The sequence below is a fragment of the Camellia sinensis genome, unplaced genomic scaffold, assembly GCF_055761805.1.
Source record: "Camellia sinensis isolate YWXY unplaced genomic scaffold, ASM5576180v1 Unanchor1, whole genome shotgun sequence".
NCBI classification, from domain to species: domain Eukaryota; kingdom Viridiplantae; phylum Streptophyta; class Magnoliopsida; order Ericales; family Theaceae; genus Camellia; species Camellia sinensis.
Window position 1 is genome coordinate 25,103,047 of NW_028128987.1, and position 10,508 is coordinate 25,113,554.

At 34.4% G+C, this 10,508-nt stretch overlaps 1 pseudogene; it reads right to left on the bottom strand.

Annotated features, from left to right (window-relative positions):
- Positions 1–1,544, bottom strand: part of LOC145814150 (G-type lectin S-receptor-like serine/threonine-protein kinase LECRK3) — a 38,846-nt pseudogene extending 37,302 nt beyond the window's left edge.
- Between the last annotated feature and the right edge of the window lie 8,964 nt (positions 1,545–10,508).

Below are 10,508 nucleotides of genomic sequence, written 5' to 3' on the forward strand. Positions count from 1 at the left end.
GCTGTGTGCATCACAGAGTAACCTAGGCTAATAACCGGAATAAGGACACACAAAGTTTTCAAAAATAGATATCATGGTTAGTAGAGGCCGATCTTTGATCGGGCGAGCGGGGGTGCTCACGAAGTGACCTTCCCCAATCGTACCCAAGTTCCCGAGCCGAGGCAACTTTGGTGATGACGGACACGTGGCCTTAGGCAACGAGTCAGGGTTTCCTAAATTTCCCAAAATAAAATATTTAGGTGGCGACTCTGTATCTGGCAAAGCAGTCCATGTTTGGCACTTCTTTCAAAAATCTGCTTTCTCAAAACGATTTGCCGGATTTGAACTCTTTGGTTCAGATTTAGAACCGTGACAAATTTGAGAGTCCTGAGCTGTAGTGACCCCAAAATGAACAGAACGGGACTAACCCTCCCAGGGCGTTCAGGGACGTCTACAAGTATCGATTAGTGTCTCAAAATCGTGGATATCTTCCGCAGAATTGATGTCATTTTCTAAGCAACCTTGTGCAAAATTTGGCTTGCAGCTTCCATACATATTGTTCGGATCAAGTAAGGAATACCCTCGCATGCATTTATAATCTGGCCTTTTATAATCATTGAGTTTGCAAATGCTGTTAAACCCACAAGCCCCACTGCCTTCAGTTCCACAACTATCAACACATATATTATCTGGTTGTGACCAAATAGGAGTCCACTTTGTACCGCTATTAAAAGTCTTCGGATGATAATATTGGGTGAAAACTCCATCAAAATTCAGAGTTGCTCTGTGAAAATTTTCAGTAGCTGGGAACAACACTCTACGGTGTCATATCAAATCTATGGTTATTCCTTCTCAATATGTACATGAATCCTGTGTCGTCGAAGATCACTCAGTAACCAGAATTGGACGAATTGGAGGGGATCATACGTGTCGTTGATACAGTAAGCATCATAAGCAAAATTGGCAGTGATATCTTTGGTATTAAGGACAAGATTCCCATCCGGCAGCAAATGGAATTGAAACCTTCCCTGCGAGAAATTGGTCTCTGAAAGGCAAGAAAATATTACCCCACGGGACTCCATAATCTGTGTAGGCAACATAGTATCAGTTGGATTTGTGAAACTCTCTCATAGATTGACAGAATCGCTGTGCACAAGTACAAAGTTGCCAGTATCATTCATAAAACTATAAGCAACATTGTCGAGAATAGACTGAGACTGCCACAATTCATTGCCTTGAGGGTCACTGAGCACTAGCCCTCTGTCAACAGTTAGGCCTAGTTTGGATCCAATTGAGACAGGGACACCATCATACCTATACCAGACAATGGTTTGGTCTGGTATTTGGTAATACCATATGGAGAGCAAAAAGAGACTCTTTTCCTCAAGTGGTTTAAACCCAAATGCAAAAACACCAGAGGGTAAAAACCATAGGGTGTCCTTGTTATTTGCAGTGATAGATGTACCCACGTCCACGGTACCATTAGTCCGAGCAACAATAGAAAATGGCAGGAGGAAGAGTAACAAGAAGACGAAGAATAGATGATGAGGTAGAGCACAAGCCATTGATAGATAGATCAAGCTCGATTTGGGTAGATGGAAATGAATGAATAAAAAAACAAAGACCAAAGTGTTTTTAGGCAAAGGAAAAGACTTTAAAGTCAATTTGTACCTTTCATCAAAGACTTCTATATCCATAGCACAATTTCAAATGTATCCCTTCCTTCTTGTTAGTCTTTGGTCACCATTAGTGAATATTATTACCCCTCAAAAAGGGCAACATTGTGGATCACTAGTATGGTTTCAATGACACAATCAGAGCCACATATATAGTTGTCTGGACCATTAAAAATCCATAAAATAAAATACCGATAATTGTCATAATGTTGGACTCATTTTCACCTCACATGATACGCGCAATACAAAAAGAACGAGTTTTAATGGAATGACAATTAATAAAAATGAAAATGGGTTAGCTTGTAATTTCAAAGAATTAAATAGAAAAAATGCTTTTATAATAATCATATTAATTGTGAATTTATCATATCTATAATGAATTGGGTATTAACTCGGCTATGAATCAATTAGTACAGTGAATAGATCAATATATGTGTACTAATGGGGAGGATTAACTTTTTAGACATGAAAAAAATTGGAAAATAAGATTCAAGCCTATATTTTCTTGAATCACTAAATATCATGCAAAATAAATAAATAAATATTTTCCATGCTTTCATATGTATCCAGTTAGTCACGCATTCTCAAGTGCACTAATCAAGTATTAAAATTGTATTACTTTATATTTATATCATATATTAGTTAAATCTTCAAATTGATAAGTATTAAAAAGTATTTTTTTAAATTTTTTGTCAACATTTGATTATTTCTAGAATTCTCAACATTTGATGGGTACATATGCAACGTTTTTGATCATTTGATTTTGACACCTTTACCAACAAAACCTTGTGTTCGTTGAATAGTCCACATGGTTTCGTAAGTTCAAAATTAAAATAGCCCACACAATTTCTAGCTTTTTTATTTTCTCCCATAAATCAAAATAAAAAATCCAAACATATCGTCAAAGTATCCCGACACATATAAAAATTCATTAAGATTGATGCAAGAAAATAAGGAAAATTCTACTTATATCACCAGTTTAACTCCTTACACGTTTAAAATTCAATTTTTTTTTATAGTATTAACACATGCTTAAATTTCTAATTTTTCTTGGGAAATTTGGCCAAAAACTCCTCTTATCTTCCTTTTCTTGTTAAAAGAACCAAAAAAAAAATTATACTTTCAAAACGCCCTCATAATTATAAAGTCATGTATAAAGGATAAAAAAATTTAGTTTTATATTTTGTGTGACAAATTTACCCCTTCACACACGCACTCTCTAGCTTTCTCCTCTTTCTCTCCATCAGTTTGTCATATCTCTCTCAACTCTTTCTTTCTCTATGTCTTTCTAAGATCTCTCTCCACCACCACCACCACCACCGTCTACACCACCACCACCATCACCATCTCTACTACCACGACTACCATGACTACTATCGTTTCCACCACCTCCGTCGTCTCCACCAACACCGTCTCAACCATCGATGTTGTTCATCATCACCACTACCACCACCGTTTCACCACTAGCATCTCAACCACCAGCGCCATTCGATGCCACCATCATCATCGTTAGCGTCCAAGACTTCAGATCTGAGATTGATGACCTTAGATTTGAGATCTATCATCTCAGATTTATATTCTCTCCCTCTTTTTCTCTTTGTCTCCTCATCATGCTCTGTTTTTTAGATAGTAAAATTTTACTCTAGCTTGAACCAAATCTAAGGCAATATATGTGCTCTCTCTATCTCTCTATTTGTCTATTTTTTTCTCTGGTATGTCCTCTGTTTTTGTTTAACAGAATGATAGTAAATTTTTACTCTAGTAGATGCTCTGATTTTGTTTGATAGAATGAGAGTAAAATTTTACTCTGGTATATGCTTTGTTTTTGTTTGATAAAATGAGAGTAAAATTTTACCTCTAAAGCAATATATGTGCGTAACGATATAAAATTTACTTTGAATCCTAGTAAATTTTACCCTGATTCAGATCTGAATCAGGGTAAAATTTACTAGGATTCAAAGTAAAATTTTACTCTGAAATATACTGGGAGGATGACTTTATAGGAGAGCTGATATATATATATATATATGAGGACAGTATAGTAAAAGAAACAAGTTTTAAAATATTAGGGGGTTTTGAAAGGATCTATATAATTTTTGTCATTTTGAAAGACAAATTAGATAGTGAGGGGTCTATCACCAAATCCTCCATTTTTCTTTTATTACAATTGTACCGTAAAATCAAATTATGGCTTCATTTGGGAAGCAAAAGTTGGGGCTTTTTTTGGCTATTTTAGCCACAAAAAACAAAATAGGCTTTTTAGCCCAATAAGTCAAAATATCACATCCAACCCATAATCATTACATTCTTTCTCTCACAAAAAAGCCAAAAAAGCCTAAAGTTCTTCCCAAACCAGGCATTTTAGCCCCAGGCTAAAATAGCCAAAAAAGCCAAAAAGCCAACTCACTTCCCAAACCAACTCTACATTAAAAAAGATCATTTAATGGAACACTCACCTATCAAATAAGAATTAGCACTACACAATATTGTACACCCACCCCCACCTCCACATCTAACTCTATGTATTTCACCTTTCTAAACCCTAAACATGTTACTCTTCAAAACCAACCAACATAAACCCCAAACTCGTTACTATTCATAACCATCTTAAACCCTAAATATATCGTCTTCATCACCATCATAAATCCTCTTGAATCAGAAACCTTGAACCAAAAACCTCTTTTCAAGTCCAACGTATTACTCTTTATCAGTTATTTCACCTTGTAGAGCAATGGAGGATGATGACAACAATTCTGATGAGGCTGGTGTTCCATTGGCAAGTTTATCTATCTTATATTAACATTTTTAGTCGTTTTCAATCATTGCTATTTTGTTCAAACTATTCGGTACTGGTTTGCTGACTGTTAAGATTATATTCGATAACACAGTACTAAACACAAATATTTAGTTCCATATATGGGTTCCGAGCAATATGCAGATAGTTGATACTATTGAACCGAATATAACCTTTATTTTCGACACTAGTGTGCCGAACGGTTCAATTTTTGTATCTTCAACACCAAATCGTGTTTTTCGTGAACGTTTTTCCCTCTAAAAGTCCCTTTTATGCCGAAATAAACCAAAAAATAAATAAGTGATAGAAAGAAAAGAGGCAATGTTGTTGATAAGATGGGGAGTTGATATTTACATAAGAGGAATTTTCGACGAGTTTTCTACAATGGTGGATAGGAATTTCCGACAAGTTTTCCGATGGTATTCTTTGGACACCGTCGAGTCGATTCCTCCTTTCATTGAGAGTTGATAGGAATTTCAATGATGGACCGTCGATGCAATATGCTCTTCACTGAGGCAATGGTGTTTACTGATGTAATGGCTGTCAGAGTTCTTTTCAACATGAGATGGACAGTCATCAAAAGGAGAATGAGAGAGGTGTGCAAAATTAGATGGGTGTGCCTTAGGTGTGATAATATTATGAATAAGGGTAAATTTCGGGGTGTTCAAAGAAATTTTATTGAAATTTAGGGTCTAGGGTGGGGGCTCAAAGAAATGGGAGGTCCAAAGAATTTAGGCAGGTGCTAATAGCAGCCCTCTTATTTTATTTTATATTTTTTAAATTTCTATAATTCTTTTATTACCTTCATCCCTAACCTTCCTCATTCTCTTTCTTCTTACACCCAAAACCTAAAAAACCCTAAACCTAATTCTCTTCCATTACCACCACCACCTCCATTGGCCCACTACCAACGCTGCTACTCTACCGCCACTCCGCCACCACTCCACTACCCTAATTTTATTAGTTCTTTACAATTACAGCCCAACAAGTAAAGAAAAACCCAACCTTACCCAACATAGATATGGGGGTAACTTATAAAGATTATCATAAATTGTAACCAAAACCATAAAGTTGAAATGAATTAATGATAGCATCAAGATCAAGGTCAACTTTTCCTATCACCATGCAACATCACAATTAATTCAATTCAATTCAATCAGGTTTTTTGATGGACACAAATTTGATTGAGGAACAAACAATCCATGAGATTTGTAGTCCATTACATACATATGTCTACAAATAGAGAGAGAGAGAGAGAGAGAGAGAGAGAGAGAGAGAGAGATGGACAGACCTTGTAAAACATGACCTTTAGGGTCAATAGAAGAATCACTATAGAGATCATAGACAATTCTGCCATGGATTTCCCAGTCCTAGCTCTCATACCACAAATCATCATCATCATGAGGATCGTAAAGACAAAAAACAGTAGTGGCACTAGTGGTTGGAGGGCTTGCGGCGATGAAGATGGTGGTTGGAGGTGATGGTGGGAGAGAATTGGGATTCGGGTTTTTTAGGTTTTGGGTGTAAGGATGAGGAGGAAGATTAGGGACATGGGGGTAATAAAGGAATTACAGAAATTATATAAATAAAAAATAAAAGTTAAAAAAGTTAAATTTTGAGGGTGTAAGGAGTTAAATTGGTGATATAAGTAGAATTTCTCAAAAAAAAAAAGTTAAATAAAAGGTAAATTACACTTTGCCCTTTTATATTTGGTCAATTTTTTATTTTGGTCTTTAAAGTTTATTTTTCCTACTTTAGCCTTTCATATTTTAACTTTCTTATAGTTTACTCCCAAATTTAACATATGTTCAAAATTAGGCAGAAAATATTACAATAATTACCACATATCATAAAAAATATATTATTATATTGAAATTTGAATTTATGTCAGAGGTGCGAATTATATATAATAAAATATTTTTATATCATGTAACTATTAATGTGTCATTTTCTGTCTAATTTCAAAAAAAAATTAATTTTAAAAATAAATTGAGAAAAATTTAAAATATAGAAGGTCAAAAACAAAGCGTGGCTTTTAGTCAACTGCTACATGTTGGTAATTTAGCCTTTTGAATATTTTACCATCTCTTTTGAGGTCTACCGATGGCGTTGCAGGTATATAATCGTTGTAGACATCCGTGGTAAGGTTTGCAAAGTAGCAAAAGAGGGAGCTCCAAATATTCTGATGTCCAATCTTAATGGTTAGGAGGACAATTCTCTTTGGTGGACTCTAGTAGCCTTGAGTTTTACAATTATAGTTTAACCACTACTATTTAAATGTTACTAGCTAACTGTTATTTATATCTATTCAACTGTTACTTACATATTAGGGCTAAACCTAACGTCTATACACTTCATCTCAAAGCGCCTCTCTCCCGATAAGGTAACAAGATCTTTCGAAAATTGAATCTGCTGAGGCAAAGATCCTCGTGCGGCTGCATTTTCATGCATGTGCCCATACAATGGTGGAGTGGCCACAAAACATACATAGTATGACCGTGAACCCATTTTGCGGCCCTTAGTGGGATGTGCGGGTGGACCAAAGATATACGAAGGCTTAAAAAACATGCATGCCTACTGGATGTGTGGGTCCATGCTTCAACTCTTGGACTATCTAGTTGCACAACAAAGCCCAATAAAACTCCATTTGATATCATGACAATAGTTTTTCATTTGTAAAATTTGTCAACTTGAATTTAATTGGGCCTCCTTCCTTCTCCTCTTTTTGAAAGATATTGAAATGACAAGTTTTGATGGAACAAAAAGATGTTCAACGAGCCCAACAGTGGCCCAAACACTATCTTTTGTCAAACTACACTATTTTTATCATCGGGAAGCATCCAAACACTCTTATGGTTAGTCAAAATGAGGTGTTTACACTGACAATTCACCCCAGTATTGTTCATAATGTACAATGTGAAACGAGTGAGGGTCCAAATCTGGTAAATTCGTAGAAAATTTACTAAGCTATCGAAATGCCAAATAAAGACCGTATCACTAGACCTAGAGTCGCCACCTAATCTTTTTGAGGAAACTAGAAAATCCTGACTCCTACCAATATAGGCCACCGATACATCGTGTCCAAAGAACTCGGTCTGGGAGTTTAAGTATGAATGTGATTTGATGAAATGATGTGACTTTGAATAATTGATTAGATGAATAATGATTTGAAATTGCTCCACTTTATACCTTGTTGAACTTGTTGAGAGTATCATTATATATTGTTGTTAGTTATGCTCTAATGTTGCTTGTTTAGAATATTTTGATAGAGATAACTGTTGTTAATAGTCGATGGAAGATTGCATTGTTGTAGAAATATCGCAACAACTGAAACCCAATTTGTTAATCATGTGGTTTAATTTTGATGATGTCTCAAATATTATTTGATAATTTGTGATTTTTTTAATATATATATATATATATGTTATAATAATTTGACACAAAATATAAAAATATATTATATCCTTTTGATACATGTTGCATCGAATTCAAATTTGTTTTGCATCTTTTAATAGTTTAATTGTATGTAAGACACACTCACGTGATGAGTATATCATAAGCCATTATTTTGCATCATTTGAATATTATATATATATATATATATATATCTTTATATATAATATAATTTAAAAAGATAAAAAAAAAATACTCAAATGGTGTCTCAAGGCGAATCTTTTATTTGATTGTGTTTAATATATATGATGTTACATGTATGTATATTGTTTATTGCAAATATATATATATATATATAATATTCAAAGGCATTGATTGTAGGAAAATGATTGAGTTTTATATTATATTTATATAATCAAATCAATCCCTTGGTAAAGTGTTTAAATTTGCCAGCTGCAAAGCTAGAAAAAAAGTAAAGTTAGCTGCATGTTATCTATTCAAGCGCTGTGTAGAAGAGTGTCTGTCTTCCCAACGGATAGATTTTTGGGTATCAATATAAGTGTTTTGTTTGGAGAAAAATCAAGAACTTTGAAAGAAAAAATTTGTGTGCATAGAAATCTTGATTGTACTTTCACTCTGCTCTTTCATTTTCAAATCTAAGTGTTGTCTCTGTTCTTACACTTTCATATCTACTCTTTGTGAGAGAATCATTATAAAAGAGATTGAAATACCTCTTATCTTTACTGATTATTTTGTGAGAGGATTTTGTAAGGGTAAGGCACTTATTGTTGAGTGAGGCTCAAAGGATAAAAGTAAGTCTTGTGTAAAATCCACAAGCTTGGTAAAGCTTTGGTGGTGTATTGATTCATTTTGATAGTGAAGAAATTCTCGAGGAGGATCCTTGAGGAGTGGACATAGGCCCGGCGTGCCGAACCACAATTAATCGCTGTGTTTGATTTTTTTTTTCCTTATCGCTTTATTTTTATATTAATTATTATTATTCTATTTTTTATTTGTTAAATTCGAATATTTTGGCTATTATATTTAGGGAGATTTACCAATAAATCCCAAATGTTAAACTTATGAACCAATTGGTCCCAATTTTTTCTAATAAACCGTTTAGTCCTTGGATATTTTGAGGGACCTTAATGCCCTCATTTAGATGTTATTAGATGCATGCTCTTTATGAGGGTATGTCACGTGACACACACAATGGGTGCCACACATCAACAAAATACACTAAGGCTCTTTATGCTTTTTGCCTTGGAGTGTCACATGACACACACAATGGGTGCCACACATCAACAAAGTACACTAAGGCTTGGAGTGTCACGTGACACACACAATGGAATGATGTATGTCACGCGACACACACACGGAAGGGTATAATTGACCACTCAATGTTACTAAACAAAGGAAATAGGATCAACTGGTAAGATATTTCCCCACTAATAGGACTAATCAGAACAATAGAAATAACCTTAGGACCAATCGGTAAAACTATTTGTGAGATAGGATTTATTGGTAAATATCCCTTATATTTAATATTGTGAAATTATTTTTGATAACCCAATTCACTCCCTCTTGGTTTGCCTACTTGGGTTAACAATTAGTATTACAGCAAGGACTCTAGTATTTTTTACTTAACCATTTTAGAGTAGATTATGGCAACTCCTAGCTATTCGTTACCAAAAGGACAAGTGTCTAATAGATCACTATTGTTTAGTGGCACAAACTTTAGTTATAGGAAAACCAGGATGACCATACACATACAATCTAACGATTATGATGCTGGAAAATCATTTGTAATGATCCAAAACCCCTTATCAAAACCGTAAAGGCCAAAAGATACCAAAACCTGAAAATGAGTAGACAAAAGCTGATACAAGAATTGCTCAATCCAATGGTAAAGCCACAAATATGTTGTACTATGCCTTGGATGCCAATGAGTTCAATAGAATTTCTACATGTAAGACGGCAAAAGAAGTTTGGGATAAACTCATAGTGACACATGAGGGAATAGACCAAGTTAAAGAGTCTAAAGTTAGCTTGTTAGTCCATAATTATGAGCTCTTTAGTTACTCAAATGTTTACTTGTTTTACTGATATTATAAATGATTTATCTTTCTTGGGAAAATATATACTAATGCTGAAATTATAAGAAAGTGCTCAGGTCATTACCAAAGAGTCAGAAGAGAAAAGTCATTGCCATCACAGAAGCCAAGGACTTATCAAAGCTAAATCTAAACGAGCTAATGGGATCTTTTCTCACACATAAGCTCATCATGAAATAAAGAGATGAAGAAGAAGACAACAAGAAAAAGAAAGGAATAGCTTTCAAACCACTGCTACTCATGAAAAGGATGATGAAGATAATTCATAATCTGATGATGAAGAAATGACCTTCTTAACAAAAAGGTTTCAAAAATTTATGAAAAACAATCAAAGAGAAAGAAGATTTTGCAAATGAGATTTTAACAAAAGAGAATATAGTAGAAAAGATTTGACAAAATGAGAAAATACTAAGAAAACTGAAATCACTTGTTATGAGTGTAACAAGCCTGATCACATCAAGGCCAATTGTTTGGAAATCAAGAAACAATACAAGAAAGACAAAAGAAGAGCCATAATTGTTGCATGGAGAGATAGCGACGAAAGTGACTCAG